The sequence below is a fragment of the Podarcis raffonei genome, chromosome 8, assembly GCF_027172205.1.
Source record: "Podarcis raffonei isolate rPodRaf1 chromosome 8, rPodRaf1.pri, whole genome shotgun sequence".
In the NCBI taxonomy this organism is placed as follows: domain Eukaryota; kingdom Metazoa; phylum Chordata; class Lepidosauria; order Squamata; family Lacertidae; genus Podarcis; species Podarcis raffonei.
In genome coordinates, this window is record NC_070609.1 from 61,402,697 (window position 1) to 61,419,141 (window position 16,445).

Genomic DNA, 16,445 nt, shown 5'->3' on the forward strand with positions numbered 1-16,445 from the left:
GCTGGGCTGCCGCTGCCGCTGCGAGCTTTTTGTTGTTGTTGCTGCCGCCTCTGCTGCCGCTGCTGGGCATGCACGATGTGCAAGAGGAGGAGGAGGAGGAGGAGAAAGAGGAGGCGGAGGCAGGAGCAGCAGCCGGAGAAGGGAGCGCAAAGGACAGCCCTGCTGCTCGCGGGAAGGAGGGAGGGAAGGAGCGAAGGAGCGAAGGAGGGGGGACTTTGACAGATCGCCCCGCAGCAAGGAGCGCAAGGACTAGGGCCAGCCCTGTGGAGGCGCCCTCTGGGGGAGTCCTTCCGAGGGGAGCCACCCCCAGCCCGGCCCGACGGCGGCGGCGGCGCCTCCTTCTCCTCCTCCTCCTCCGGTCTTCTTCGGGGAGCTCACGGCATCAAGCGCCCTCCGGGGTTCCTGCTGGAGCGGCCGGCCGGCTCTTGGAAGCGCCGCGCGCAGCCTTGCAGTTCTCCAGCCCGGCGCACCGACGGCTCGGCGAGCGGCGCTCGGAGGGAGCGGCGGCTTCTTCGGCTTCGGCGGAGGCAACAGGCAAAGCTTGAAGGGAAAAAGAGATGATCGCAGCGTGACTCCAACTAGTCGCCGGGGAGAGGGAGAGGGAGGGAGAGGGGGGCGCCCATCACCGTTGCCGCCGAAGCTGCCGCTGCCGCCTTAACTCTTTGCGCCTCGCGCGGCAGCCGCCCAGCAACGCAGCAAGGGCCACGCGCGAAAGAAGAGCGCTCTGGAGTGGGGAGGGGGAGAGGCAGGAGGAGAGGGGATTCCCCCTCCCCAGATGGCAGCCGGGAGGAGGGGGAGGGGACAAGGAGGGACGGGGGGAGGATCCCTCCTCCTCCTCCTCCTCCAACCCGTCCCCTCCCCGCTCAATTCAATCCGCAGCCTCGACGGCGCCCATCAGCTTAGAGCGAGTGATCTCGAGGGTGCCCGGTCTGCAGCAGAGCGGGCAGGGGGTTGTCTCAGATGCCAAGCTGCCCAAGGAAAGCAGGGGAGGAGCATGCCTCTTCCCCAACCCAACTGGTGGGCCGTCCTTCTTTCCTCCCCCCCCCCCACTTCGCCCCAACCACCACGCGTGAGAGTTCTGAAAGCCACCTTTTGGGTATCCCATGGAAGTCCCTGCCCGGAGCCTGAACCCCCAGGAGTGGCCGAGGAGGAGAGGAAGAGCGGCTCCTCGTCCCGTCCCACAGGTGAGACTCACCTTTCCACGCACACACTGTGCTCGGGCTGCATCTCCTAGGTTTCCACCCACCTCCACAACCAGAGGGAACCCCCAGGACAGCATTGGCAGGACCCCCTGTCCCCCCCCCAGACAGACCTCTTTTTGGGAGCAGGAAAAATACCGGAGACTTCTCGTCCCATCACCCGACAGGAGTTTGGGGGTCCCACCTCGGTTGGGCTCTCCGATCCCGCTCCTATTGCAAAGCCCTGAGGTCTGGAGGGAATCTCAGATCCAGGCCAATGGGACAAAGATGGGGATAGCGCCCCCAATATCCTAAACGCCTTCTCAGCCCCCGTCTAAACCTCTCCAAGGCATCCTTTGGGTCTCCCCTTATCCCACCTGGATCAATTAACTTGGAGACGAAGCCCATCTCGTGAGCTTCAAAGACCACCCACCCAAAGTCCAGATCCCTTCCAAAGATCCCCAGGGGGGATTCCTGGAAGGCTCCCATTTCTTGACCTCTCCTCCCTATGTTGCTCCAGGGTCCCAATCCCTCCCCTTCTCAGACAACTCCCTCGAAAGAATCCCCCTTAAACAAAAACCCCGTGGCTTAGAGATCCTTCTCTCTTCTTCTCCAAAAGGGAGAAATAAGAAATCCATCATCTTCCTTCCTCTACAGCTCGGAGGAGAATTCCTCCAGCAAAGTAAAGTCTGGGAAGTGCGTGGAAGGCATGCGGATGGGGGTGGCTGGCAGGCGGGGGGGGGGTGTTGGTTGGGAAGGGGTGAGCCAGAGTTCTTCCAGGCAGCCTCTCCCGCCTGCCCACCCCTCCTGAAACGCGGCCGCCCTCCGGTCATCCAGGCCTTGACAGCAGATCTGTCAAGGGAGGCCAGCGGGAGAGGAAGGGAGAAGGTCTGCCCAGCTCTGCTATCAGGGGTGCTTCCTGCTCCCTTCCCTTTCAACCACCTCCAGGCGCCTCTAAACTCCCCCCCCCCCATTCAGTGGCAGCACTAGGGCGGGGGATTCAAGGGGGGAGAGAGAGAGCACAGAAGGGACAAAGTATTTTTCTAGGCTGGAGGACTGTGTTCCGCATGCCAAAATCTCTTGAAGTATTATTATTATTATTATTATTAATAATAATAATAATAATAGCAGCATAGGTCAACCGCAGGAGTCCAGCAACAGAGGTGCAAACTCCTTGTTAGGGGGTGCAAGCCCCTTTGAAACTTGACCCTGCTGCTTTCATCAGGGGTCCCGGGACTTAGGATTCGTGAGTCCACCAACGTAAAGGAAGGGGTTTTTGACGGGGGGGGGGAGGAGAGAGACATTGACTTGGGAAGAAGTTCCGCCGGAGTCGGTGGTACTTGCATCCGACTACGCATAAGTAGGAGCTGGGTTGCACGTGCAACTCTCCCCTGCCCCACAACAAAACACTCCACCCAGGACCCAGCATTAAAAAGGAAAGGAAAGAAACAGCAGCGCCCCTCCAATCGCTTCTCTCTCTGGGGCCCACAGCATTCATGCGCCCCTCCGGGATTCACGCCCCCCTCTAGCATTGCTGCTTCCCGGACTTACCAGCCTTCCTTGCTGGGTGCTTTTTCAGGCTCCTGCAAGCATATATCCAAGGTTTCCGGCTTGCAATCCTCTTTCTTGCTGCAGAGGGGATCCACTTTAGGAGCTCTCCCCCCCTCCCGCTCCCCCCCTCTCCTCTTCCTGCCTTCCTTCACGTCTCTGTCCTCATCTTTGCAAAGGTCCCCCAGGAAATCTTTGCAAACAGTACGGGGAAGGGAAGGAGAAAAAATAATAATAATAATAAAGACCAGCTAAGCTTGGTCCATTGCAAAAAGAAACAAGCCTCCCAGGTTTTCTTCTTCACCACACATCACACCACGTACTTCTTAAAATTTTTATTTTATTTTTTAAAAGAGGCTCTTTCAGTCGCTCGCTCGCTCCCACCCCGCCTTGCAAGTCCAAGTTCATTGGTGGGGGAAAGAGATCTAGGCGGGTGGGTTTTTTAAAAAAAGAAAGAAAGAAAGAAAAAGAAATCCCTTGCCAAAAGAGCGCTTGGCGAATCGATGCGCTGCGCGTTCGATTGGGTGTTCCTGGCTTGCAATAGGGTACGGCAGAGGGAATGGAAGGGAGGGAGGAGGGAAGAGGGGGAGCCAGAGAAGAGAGGATGGACTCTTAACTGCGTTTCAAGTGCTTTATGAACATGGATCAGAAGGTAGAGCCAAGCACCTTCTCGACTGCCAATTGCACCCCCTCCCCCTTTCTCTTTCTCTCTCTCTTCCTCCCCGCTCTCTTTTCTTTGTGTGGCTGAGAGATATTTAATAACAGCTCCCTGCAATGCCCGGGCAAGCGCCTGGAGACCCAGATCCTTTTGCTTGAGCGCAGCAAACATCAGTAGCAAAGAATTTTCCTCTCTTAAAAAAAAATGATGATGATAACAATTTGTGTGTAATCTCGTGCTTTTTTGAGTGGGGGGAGAGTGTGATCTCACTTTTTCACAGTAAGGTTTTTTTATAAAAAAAATTAAGAAACACACTGCAGTCTGTCCTAGTCTTTGAAGATTTTGGGATGCCTCCCAAGACCCTCACTCGGTACAGATGTTTTCAGATGTTGGGTTTTGCTGTGCGGGGGAAGGGATTAGGTACTTTTTCTCTTTTCTTTTTTTGCATTGAAGAGTAGCAGGGGGAGGGAAAAATATGCTGTTGTTGGATGGTTTCCTTTTTTTTTAAGAAAGGGAGGGGTGAGAGAGACGGTCCCTTAGGATGAGACACACACATGCACAAACAGAGAGAGAGCAAAAGTATTTTGCAGTCCTCGGGAAATTGCCACCGCCAGCGTGGGAGAATGTTAATTCTCTTGCCTAGGAGCAGAAGAGGGTGAGTTGTCTTGTCCAGGGTCGCTGGGCTCCATTGCATTGGCGTCGGTTTGCTGTTGCAGGATCCAGGATCTGGCCACTGCTAGAGGCGATAAGGGCTTGCTTAGCAAACCCTTAGCCTACCCCCTAATAATAATAAGAAGAATAATAAGAATAATAAGAATAATAATAATAATAGAAACATTTCCTCTCTGACTTTGCTGGTGGGTTGGTGGCGGGTTGTGTGTACCAGGAATGAGTGAGTTTTCTATTTTATTTCCCCGCAATCCCGATGCTCCGAGTTCCCTCTGCTTCTCTGGCTTTGCATGCCGTTAGATCCGCCCCAACATCTGTCCATCTCCCCCATTGGCGCATCCATCAGTGTCACCCGGGATGCGCGCGTTGCAACTGCAAGCGCCGGGCAGGCGGAACGGGAGGCTGGGAGATTCCGCACCAATAACTCACGCGCGCGGGGCAACTTAAGCAGGGAAGAAGGGGTCAGCTTGCCTTTGCAGCAAATGTGAGCGCAAAGTCTTGAAGCGGCGGCGGAGGGGAGAGCAGAGAGACAGAGACCCAACAAAGTCCGGAGAAATGGAGCAGCTTTCCAAAATGCATGCTTGTCAAACCGCGTAAAAGCGCACGGGGTTTGTGTGACCAGCTACAGAGAGCTGCACACGATCCTAAAGGGAAGAATGCGCGGGTGTCCAAAGCAAGGCGCGCGCGCAATTGAGACTGTTATTATTGAGAGTTTTTGCTCAGCGTGAGAATCGCTCGTGGTTATTAGGGGGTGTGTGTGTGTATTTGTGGGGGTTTTCCCCAAAGGAGCGGGGGTACACTAGGCGATATCTGGGTTAGACAAGATGTAACTGAAAGCCATGAGGTCCGGACAGAGATAGAGGCCTGTTTTGCAACCCGAACGGGAGAGATCCTTTAACTTTTTGCACCGAAGCAAAACTTTCCTTTTTCTTCCAGGCCACAGTGCTTTAGAATTAGAAGAACGGCCAGCTAATAGCAGTTTTATTGGCCAGGAAGGGAGGCGGTTTTGCGTGCAAATGAGTAGTAAGTCAGAATTTTAAACCGGGGGGTGGGGAGGGAAAGGACCTCCTTCTGACCTCGCTTCCCGCTCCCGCCCCCGCCACAAATAATGTGGATCCTTCCATTCATTGGATTCACTTCCTCCTGAGCTGAGTGTCGCATCAGGAACCCCTGGTGTGTCTGAAGGACCACAAGAACCCAACACAAACTTGTGACCCCCACCCCAACCAATCTACTCCTCATTCTCTAATCCTGTTCTTCTTGCATCCTGACGGTGCCATGGACCACTTTCCTATTAAACAGTGGTCCAGAATTGGATGGATGGAAAGAGGCAGAGGAGTTTAGACAGGAAGAGAGGGGCACTACAAGTCGTCTAGCCCTTGCAGGTTCCCCCCTACACACACACACACACACACACACACACACACACATTTCCCCTGCAGCTATTAAATTAGAAAGATCTGCATTTTAGCAAGGCAGGCCCAGTGAAACTGCTTCTTTTTAATTAGTCAAATACCTGCAAAATGGCATTGAATTTGCAGGGAGGGGATATCCCCCCGCCCCCGCCAGGGTGCTAGGTGTAAAGAGAAAAAAGAGAGAAGACCTTGATCTTCCTCCCCCACGTATCAGAAACAATATTCGCTCCCCCCCTTCTTTTGGTAAAACCAGAGAGCTATAATGTAAGATGGGAGGAGAGGAAGGATTCCCTTTATAATTCACCTCCTTAGTCTTAATTGTTCCGGGAACTCAAACCTGGGAGAGTTTACCTCTATATGGAATGAGTCTTACGGAAGGCGCTGGAGAATTTGGGCTGACAAGTTTGGCTTGTTCTTGGGGGGGGGGGCGTTTTAATTTTTATTTTTTTTTTTGCAAAAAGAGGAGACTCTCTTAATGGTTCTTATCAGAAACTAAGGACGTAAAATGCAATTGTTTTAATTAAGGTGTTGCCGTTTCGGGATTGGGGAATGAGCATAGCATTTCAGAGAACTTCGGTAGCTCAGATGGAGAGAGATGGGGGGGCAACCTTTGCACAGGTCTGAAACTAAGCAGTCTGCTAAACGTGGCAGTTTTCAGATAAAACCCCTCTTCTTTCGGGGGGGGGGTGACTTGCCCCCGTAGGGAATCACGTCTGCTAGGCTATACACACCTACCCTATAACTGTTTATATTTATTTATATTTTCTTAAAGGAACTTTTGACATTTTTTGCTATGAGAAGTTGTCGTTTTATTAAACAAAGCAGAAAATATCCTACTGGGTTGTAACGTCACAAGAAAGTTGACTTCTCAAATACACTCCCCCCCCTTTTTTTTAGATAAAAGAAACTTATTTGTAATGAAAGCTTGATTACCAGTATTCCTAAAATGGTCGTAATTACATTGGGAAGGTTGATGATTTTAGCAGAATTAGAGGAAGGACTTGGCTTCCGAAAAGATCAAATCTTCCAAAGAAATTGCCTCCTTTTTCAGCGGCAGACAATCTGGCAAGGATGATCTATCCTTAGGTATTTGAGGCGTGGGTACCAAACTGGGCATGGCTACGCAGACGCAGATTTGCCACCGCTGCTGGCTGGGACCAGCTTCGTAGAGGACCTGCCTTAGTTCCTACGTCTTTTCTCTTGCTGGAAGCACAAACAGCCAAACACCTAACCTCCCCAAATCCTTGCACTAACCCGGTCGTTTCTCGTTGAACGTCATTAAGAAGAAATCAAAAGTTCACCCAAGAAGTATTGCGTACTTTGTTTGTAGGAGTGTTGCTTAGGCCTCGAGTAATAAAACTGGGAGTAAAAAAAGGGGGGAGCCCTACATTTGCCAAGGGCTTAAGGGAACTTGAGGATCTGATCCTGCAAAGAGGACGGGTTTGGCCTGTGAGTGGAGAGAGAGAGAGAGAGAGTCTGGAGGCTGAAAATCTTTGCAGAAATACATTGCAGAACAACGTCATGAGCAAAGGTAGTCAGTCGTGTTGTTATTGAGAAGCCTGCAAGGGGATGATCGTGTGCGTGTGTGGCGGTGGCCGACCTTTTTGAACTGGGATCTGATTCCTACCATCTCCCCAAGAAAGTTTGTATTTGTAATATTAAGAATCAGATACTCATTCTTAAAGAGGCTGTGAACCCTTTTCCCTAATATTGTGTGTGTGTGTGTGTGTGTGTTTGTGTGTGTGTAAACAGGCAAGGCAGAATGAAATTGGCAAGGTTCAGGGACGTGTGTGTGTGTAGCATAAATATATCTTGCCTGTCTATTAAAACAAGCAACTTGGTAATAATATTTCCCCTCCTGTGCCAACATTTTCTTTTGTTCTAAGGTGAAGCAACAACTAGTTCCACTCCCTCCCCCGATTTTAATTGCAAGTTTAATTTTAATTTCTCCCAAGGGAAGGAAAAGAAAATATTGGGTGTGTTCCCCCCCTCCCTTCCTTGACGAACAGTAAGGAAGGGAGAAATGAATGTACATAAATATGAGGGGTCTGAGGTTTTTGTAGGCTTGGAAAAAAAACACAGCCTCCCATAACTCCTTCTTCACTCTTTCCCAATGACATCCTTCAGTTCTTTTTTTCCCTTTTTTTGAAGGGTGGTGGAAATATTGGTGGGGAGGGGAAATAGTTGGAAAAGTAATCATTAATCCTGAAATGTGGGAGGCGGAGCTCTGGGGGAAATTGCCCCAAGTGCTATGAAACAGCAATAATAACAACGTATTTTCTGTTGGAAATTACTTGTGGATTCCCAGAGCCCTCGGATACAAATTAAAAAGAAAAAGGAAACTAAGTTTGTTCATTTTGGCTAAGAACCTTTTCTCGAATGTAAATTGTTTTGGTAAGCGAATTTGCACGGCAGCAAAGTTTTCTTTTCTGTTTTCCAGCAACTTTGCCCTAACGAACCAGATGTTTTGTCTGCCGAGCCTCTAAAGCGGTGGTGGTTATAACTCCGACAGTTTTTAGGGTTTTAGTTTTTAACAGCCCAGAAATCCAGAGCTTGGAACTTTTAAAAACCGTTTGCAATCAGCATGTGGAGAGGTGTAGGGGGGCGAGGCAAGTCTCAAAAGACTTCCAAGTCGGAAATGACCCACACAAGCCATTGATCTGGAGAGTCTGAGCAATTCTTTAACAACCCCCTTTCCCACCTTCTGCTGGTCTTTGCAAAATAATTGTTGTTGTTTTAACTCCTTTAGGTTTTGCAAACGGGCTCAGCAAGTCCTGCAAGGAGAGGAAAAGTTCGATTTTATGTATCTCATTTATTTATTTATTTTAATTGGGAATGTTGCTTGGATTCAATGCCTGTCTTGCCTCTCTGGATTACTGCCATTCCCCGCTTTCTTAAAAAAAAAAGGAAGCGATGCTTAAAAGAAACTCAATTTTTCCTTTGTATCAGATCCCGTCTCACAATCCTCTCCAGATTATTTTCCCTGTCATCCTAGTCGCTGTCTGGAAGGAGCTGTTGCGAGGTGCGTGCGTACGTGTACTTGAAACACCTTAACACAAACACCACACACAGGAGAAGCTAAAACTGGCCAGAGGCTACAATTGGCCAGAGGCGCTCCTTCTTGAACTAAAGCGCCCAGTAAATCAGTGCAATGGGGGCCAAGTCAGAAGAGCCCCAGATCAAGGGCTGGCCAATGAAAACGGTTTGCAGAGCAAAGGCAGGTATTCGCCAGTTGCCCAGGACACCTCGCCAACTGCGCTCAGGAGCGCCACACACTCCTGCCGGTCTCTGGACTTTTGTGCCCAGGAAAGGGCGGCGGCAACGCCGCGTCTTGACCTCCCTCTGCGCGGGGCTGTTGTGGAAAAGTGGCTCTTGCGCCTTCCCGATTCCCTTTTGCGCCACGGGCGTAAGGGACAACTAGAGAGCATCACGCACGGACACGCAGCCCTCCCAAGAGTCCCAAGGGGATATATAAGCTTCCCTGGATAAGTTTTCTGCTTTCATTCTGCTGAGGCCACACACACACTATACTGTACATAGGCATAAATATGCGCGCGCGCTCACACAAACACACCCTTTCTGGAAGAAGGAAGGGGGGGGAGAGATGGCTTTTAAGCACCACTTTTCGAGGCCGTCTCCAAACTCCTAACTGGGGGCATCAAATTGGGGGTTGGGGCAGTGCAGATTTTCCAGGTGGGGAGTTTGCAAAACCTCACCTGCTGCAAACCCTGTTTTAGCTGCAGCTGAAGGTATATATATTTTTCTTTTAAATCCACTAAAGCCGACCAGGTTATTCAACCTGGACCGAGCTGCAGGAATTTTGGTTCCTTAAAAATAAAAATATTGTTTGCGCCCGCTTCCCTCAGTTTGTAACTGGGACGTCCTGTTCTGGGTTGATCGCTTCCCAGCCTGAACGCAAACGGAGAGAGCGCTCAGGGTTGTTTTTTGCAGAAAGCTGGAAGCTGCAGATGGTTCTCCCGCCGGAGAGAGAAGCAGCGAAGAGAAATCTCTGCAGAAGACAATTGCCCATCGCTTGGGAAGAAATAAGTTAACGCCTGGCAGAGCCGCGGTGCGCTCTCGCTGGGCAGCGGGAGGGAGGAGGAAAGACACGGATCCTGCAACGCCACCAGAGGCGACAGCAAATGCTATTTATATTAAGCCATGAGAGATTAGTCAATTTCACACACCCTTAGGAAGTTTTTGCTAGCGGACGCCTTTGCATAAATGGGATTGCTCTTTTCTTTTTCTTTTTCCCTTTTGCTTGCTTTTTAAAAAAGAAGGGCAAGCGCAGCAAGAACCACGAGCAACGTTTCTGGGATCCTGGCTTAGGATATCCAGATCCATCCATGTTGTTGTTTTTTTAAAAAAAATAATCTATAATATATACTCAATAAAGCTTGATTCGCTTAAAAAAGAAAGCACGAGTCATTTGATTGCATAGCATAAACGGTGTGTGAGAGAGACTAAGAATTCGTATTTTCTTTATGTCCACGTCTTTGACACACCCGCCCACTCACTCTTTCTAAAAAAAAATGTGCTGTGTAAAACAATTAAAAAAATTTTTTGGCACCGATCCACTAAAACGAATAAGTCTCACTTATTTTGGTGAGAGTTACGCATGTGCTTAAGCAGGGCGGAGGCGCTAGCAGTCCCAGACAAGGATGGGTGATTTACAGCAAGACAAATCCTCCCCCGGCCCCACGACCCTTTTCCCTTTCCTTCGACGCTGGGATGGTTTCGCAAGAGAAACAAGGGGGGTTCTCTTTTGTCTGGGACACAAAATGCAAAGGGGGGGGGGCGAAGGCATTTCTGGATTCCAAGACAGACATCCGTTAGAGCAGGCGGTGGATTCGAAAGAGACCCCCCCTCCCTTGGCACGCGTTGGTGGTGGGGCGCGCCACTAACTGCTCCTGCCCTTCCAGCAGGGTCTCCCGGGGTTCCTTAGCAAAAAAAGTGGGGCTGTCAACAATTAGAAACATCTTTTGCTGCTGGATTACTTGTTTTGCTTTTCATTGATGGGAGGATTAAGACGACTCTCCTGGATGTTAACTATCCTTTAAGGAGAAGAGGTGGAGGTGTGTGTGTGTGTGACCTGATGCAAGGGAGAAAAGAACACCGAAAAAGCCTGCTGGATCAGGCCAGTGGCCCATCTAGTCCAGCATCCTGTTCTCACAGTGGCCACCCAGATGCCTGTAGGAAACCCGCAAGCAAGACCCGAGCCCAAGAGCCCAGCAACTGGTATTCAGGAGCATTGCTGCCTCCAACTGCGGAAGCAGAGCATGACCTTAGTAGCTGGCGGTCATTGATAGCCTTATCCCCTTCCACGAATTTGTCCAATCCACTTTTGAAGCCATCCAATTTGGTGGCCATCATCGCTGCCTCCTGCGGGCGCGAGTTCCGTCGTTCAACAACGCGCCGCTGCGCAGTGGAAGGACTTTCTTTTATCTGTCCTGAAAAGAAAAGAGAGGGAGGGCACCGGAGCAAGTTTGCCCTGCAGAGTTGTGAGGGAGAGTGACGCTCGTTTAAACTCTTGCCTTTCACAGCTCTTAAAGGTGAGGGGTTTCCTGCGACCCTGCAACCAAGTTTACGCGCGCCGCGAAGGCACCGGCTCGTCTTTTTTTGCAAACTCCTTTTTGCGCGGGGCTTGTGTGCGACCAAGAGCCGCAGCCAATATTTGGGATCCCTTGGCCCTTTTGCAACTGCTGATGCCCAAGTATTAACCTGGGAACTTTTGCAGGAGAAGCGAGCGCGCTCAATCCCACCCCTCTGTGCTATGGTTCCTTCCCCCAGGAATGCTTATTTCTGATCATGAAGAGGTGCCTGGAGCTAAACCATTTTACCATTTGGGGCGAGGTGGTGCTGCCGCTGCTGCCTAGATGCACATCATCATTAAGAGAGCTATACTAGAGGCATCTCTGCCTGTGCTGTACACACCCATTTCGTTTGTCTCTCAATTGTCTGTGGTTAAAGAGTGTAGTTGAATTTCTCTTGACACCTTGCCAGGGGTAGCAAATATGTTGCCAGCCAGTTGCTGTTAAACTAAAAGTCCTATCATCCCTGACCATTGTCCATGCTGGCTGTGGCTCATGGGAGTTGTAGTCCAACAGCATCTAGAGGGCATCACAATGACTGCCCCAACGTTTCCCCCCCCCCCAATATCAAGTCTGTTTGCCACAGATTCCCCACTGTGCAGAATACTTCAACATTTTGAAAAACAAACAAACCAGAGCCTATTTTCAGGCTCACCAATGATGGAAAAACACTTTGTACATGCTTAGAGACATTCCAGTATTACAGCAACCCTTCCAAGGCTCTTGTCCCCAATGCTTCATACCTAAACGTATTGCTCACCCTTTCCCCACAATGGATGAGTTCTGATTGTAAACTCAACATTTTAATCTGTAGTTAATGAATGAATCAAATCAATGGCTATTAGTGCTTTCAAACTTTAATTGAAGGAGCATCCCATGTACTTTAGTCCAAAGCATCACTTACACTGCCTGTCATTCACTTCGGCTGATCACCATGCCATATGAATTTAAAAAAGGGCCCACTTTATTCGTAAGAAATTACAAATGTCTCGGTTGGGTCTGAAAGCATTAATTGATTAATCAGAATGATGATTTGATGAGTTAATTAACTGCAAATTAAATCATGCTTTCATAGAAATCCTATATGCTGGAGAAAGGGGGCGTGTTTGGCAGTTAACAGGAATGACTGAATGAACCTGAGCACTTATTCACAACGAAAAAAATATTCTCTCATCTACTGAATGGGTTTTAGCAAACAGGATTTTAGGGAAGAGAAACAGAAATGATTCACTTCCCAGGATTTTCTGAGTATCTGGATTTATCACAGTTTAGGGTGTGTGTAAGCTGGTTAAATAGCTGCCGTTGCAGTGCAATGAAGGGGGATGTCAAGGACTTTTCTGACCCTTTAACAAAGCTACAGTTTCAAGTGCAGGGGTCAAGCCATGGAAAAGCTGAGACTAAGGTTGCCAACTCTTCCCCCCTGGCAGGGCTCTTCTGCTTTGTATAGCTGCATGACGCAATCAGAATGTCAGCAGATGAAATATCTCCCAGCATGGGAACACAGAAGTGAATTTCCATATATTATGCAACTGTTAAATACTGCTAAGTGCTGTGCTGACATCTCGAGAAGTTTGATTGCACCATCTCCAGAGCCCCGTTTAAGCTCTAGTATCTTGCATTCATTTATTAATCCAATTCAACTGTAATTTTAGGTAAGTGTTTTGAAGGTGGCACCTGGAATTGGGCATGTGTGTCCAGTATTCGATTTTAATCCACACAGGCCTGCCCCACTCTGGAACAGGGAGGAGGATGCACCAAGGCAGAGGGACATCCTAGACACAGCTGCCCCTACCATTAGGCAGAGTGTAGTGAGTTCCTCAGACAGCTTGTTTTGGATGTCAAGAAGGGACAGCAAAGGCATCTTTGTTAGCGTAAGTGACAATACAACAATAAGAGGTGATTGCGGGATTTTAACTTGGCCCTCCTCAAGTACTACACACCTTGAATTGGAGGAGGGAGAGCTGTTAGCATTCTGCCTCAGGCAGCAAAATATGTTGGACCTGCCCTGACCATACATGGGGGGGACGGGACGATGACACATTTTGAAGAACACCAATGCCCCGTCTACATGTGCCACAGAATAAGATGGTAGAATTGTTAGCTGAGAAATACTGCTTTGCCTATGGTCACTTATGGAGCTGTAGTATGGGACATTCGAACCAGGCCCTCCTGGTTTAGCATCTTCTGTACAATACCACATTGGCTCTGGTTGAGGGCAATGAAAGTTCATAGTAGGTTTAGAAGGAAGCTGATCATGTTTAGATGGAATAGTTTGCAAGAACACTAAACTCAAGCTCCTTGATCATGGGCTTCCAGAAGTGTCTGGAGCCCACTTGTTAAAATAGGATACTGGACGAAATGGACCTTTTGTCAGACTGGGATTATGTCCTTATTCCAGAGGGGCAGCTGCTTTTGTTCCATCAGGCACCAGGGATGGGCAAATCTGTCAATTTCTGTTTCTCCCTCTTTGTCATTTTTCCAGTCTTAAATTCAATTATCCACACTTCTACATCCATTTGAAGTTTGTTTTTGCTCATGAAGATTCACTAGTGTGTCCTTGTGCATTTTTGCCTAATATGCACATTTTTGCAAAGCAATTACCTCTAATTTTTCCTGTATGTTGTTTCCACCTATACACATTTCTTAGCACATTACTTGATCAGAGAATAGCGTTGCAAAATCCAGAGCAGTGCAAATTTTGAAGGCCTGCTATGCTTCTTGTATCGTCTTATATTGTTTCAAAAAGTGTGGATAAGTTACTCCCACCTTTAAATGCGATGTGAATTGAAATTCTCCCCCATCCCTATCCAATGCAAAATGGTCTTGGGTCGCCTTAAAGACTGACAAGATTCCATGTTTGCAGAAGCTTTTGCAGACTTCCATTCAATGATGTGGACTCCAGTCTACAAAAGCCACAAAACAGAGTTCATTAATGGTTAAGTCTTTAATAATGCTGTAGTTCTTAGTCTTATGTTCCTTTTCTCTCTTTAATTTCCGATGATTGTCACTAAGGCTATTATAGTTGCAGCTGTTGTTATTGCACACAATTTCTTTTCTTTCTTTCTTTTTTAGGGTAAAGATTGAATTGTCCCACAAATCCTTTGCGTGGTGTACCAATTGACATTTGTCCCTACTCGCTCAGGGACAGCTGAAGGATTGGAGCAGTAACCTCGAGAACTTTGGGGAAAGCGTTTCTCTACATATTTTTGTTTGTGCTCATTAGGGTGATAAAAGCAGGACAGGCGGTTTCATTTTCCCCGTTAGTTGTGACTACCGTTCGTGCCATCCAGGTCAAACGCAATGTGGAAAGTAAGAAAATCTGACACCATCATTGATCTGCTCTCCTTGTACTCATGTCATCCCCGTACACTAGAGACAAAGAAATGTGGCTTAAAAATTGCAATTAACCAGCATTGGGGCAGGTGCCTCTCGTTGGCTATTTATTCTTTTCAAACTTCATGTCGTCCTGGAAGCAACACTCATTCATAACATTCATTCATCCTTCCAATAAAAAAAAACAAAAAACAAAAACATTGCATGTACAGATTGCATGTGCCTGTTCATATTCACCTTCTTTTCTTTTTATTGGAAGCGGGGAATTTATGTGTTTAGTGCCTTACGGTTCCTCACAAAGTTTGCTTGAGTCTTGAATAAATCTACCCCCCCTCCCCATTTTAAAAAGCATTAGCTTCCTTTCAAACATTCCTTAACCTTTAGTGTTTTGCAACTTGATGAAAAGGAAAAGGTCGATTTGTTCAGAAGGGATGCGTGTGCTCTGTAATTGTTCCAATAGCTATGGAGTTTCGGCCTCACTCTTTCGGCTTTTGCTTTGCTTTTTAATTTCCACAGGAGCTGTCTCTGCACCCTCCCCTACACACACGCACGCACCCCACAATTGTCAAATCAAGACCTGTTCCAGGTGCTTTCATTTAGGTTTACTTCTCAGTGGGTGGTAAATCTGGAACTGGGTTCTGTGCTCCAAGTGTCCCTGATAAGTCACCGTTCCTTGCTTTTTAAATTTTCATTTTTTGCCTTCTGGCGGATGTCTTGCTCAATTTTGAGACTGTGAGCTGTCATTTTTCAGGGTTTTGCTCCGTCCTTAGGGTTCTAAAGGGTAAATCTCTCAGTGGGGAACTGAAGCCCTGAAGCTCAGTGGCAGAGCATACGCTTTGCTGGCAGAAGGCCCCAGGTTCAACTGAGGACCCTGCCTGAAATCCAGGAATTCTGCTGCCAGTCAGGATAGGATTAGGGTTCCAGTGCAGTCATGACCCTATCTTGAGTCACAAAAATCCACCTCCGGCAGCCGATGCTAGGGGTCAGGGAGGAACAACAAAAGGCTGAGGGACAGAGCTGAGTGGGCCATGTTGCCTGCTGCCACTGCTGAAATAGATGTAATAAATAAGAGATAAATACATTTTACCATCCACCATTTTCTCCAAGGAGATCAAGGTGACATACATGGTTCATCCCTCATCATTCAGCCCCCACAACTGTGGGATGTAAAACACAGGAGCAGTCAAGTACAACATTCCTCGAGTGAACATGTTTACACATGGGGAGGGATGTTTGTCCAGCCAGCAGCTAAACTTCCTGTTTCCTTCTGGACAGGGACAGACTTCCTCTGCATGTGACTAGAGGTCGGTGTGGCCTCACCTGTACAGGTAATGACAAAAGCACAGGGCATGGCAGCCATCTCTCTCTCTATGAATACATGCATCGAAGAAGCAAAATCTGTTTAGCCAAAGATGCTCTCTTGGCCTCCAGCCAAGAGAGGACAAAGGGACGGTCTCCTTATGAGATAGTTTCCAGGTGTATGTTACTTTTCTAAGCTAAGTCTGCCTTCTGGGATCTGATTGTGAACAGAATGTGAGTAAACTCTTTATATATTTTTATAGAAGACTGTGTCGTGTCTTATCTTTTATGAGGGAATAAGGGGAAAATACCAGAACAGATATTATAGAGGCTTTAGCGAGCCTGAGCAAACGCATCCGCTGTGAGTTTAAAAAGGGGGATGTTACTCTGCTAAATTGTGAACTTGTTTACACAAGTTGGAAAGGCTATAATCAAACAATTTATCCTCTCCTGCATCCTTGAACATGCCCACAACAATAACCCTGTGAGGTAGGTTAGGCTGAGAGGCAGTGACTGGCCCAAGGTCACACCCAGTAGTGAGCTTCATGGCCAAGTGGGGATTTGAACACTGGTCTCCTGGTCCTTGTCCAACACTCTAACCACTTTACCACACTGGCTTAGTTGGTATTCCTTGAAATGGTTTGGGGGGGGCACCATCTCCCTTTTGCCTCAAACTTTCTTGAGCCAGCCCTGTAGCAACAGATGGTTGCATGCGGAAGGGTGTCACATTATTTTTCAAAGGCGATTGCAGGGA

General features: G+C 48.3%; 1 long non-coding RNA gene across 1 annotated transcript; it reads left to right on the top strand.

Moving 5' to 3' along the window:
- Positions 1–530: 530 nt before the first annotated feature.
- LOC128419515 (uncharacterized) lies at positions 531–14,741 on the top strand. Its single transcript, XR_008331864.1, has 2 exons — positions 531–1,184; positions 14,132–14,741. It is a non-coding gene; the product is annotated as an uncharacterized LOC128419515 (long non-coding RNA).
- Positions 14,742–16,445: the final 1,704 nt, after the last annotated feature.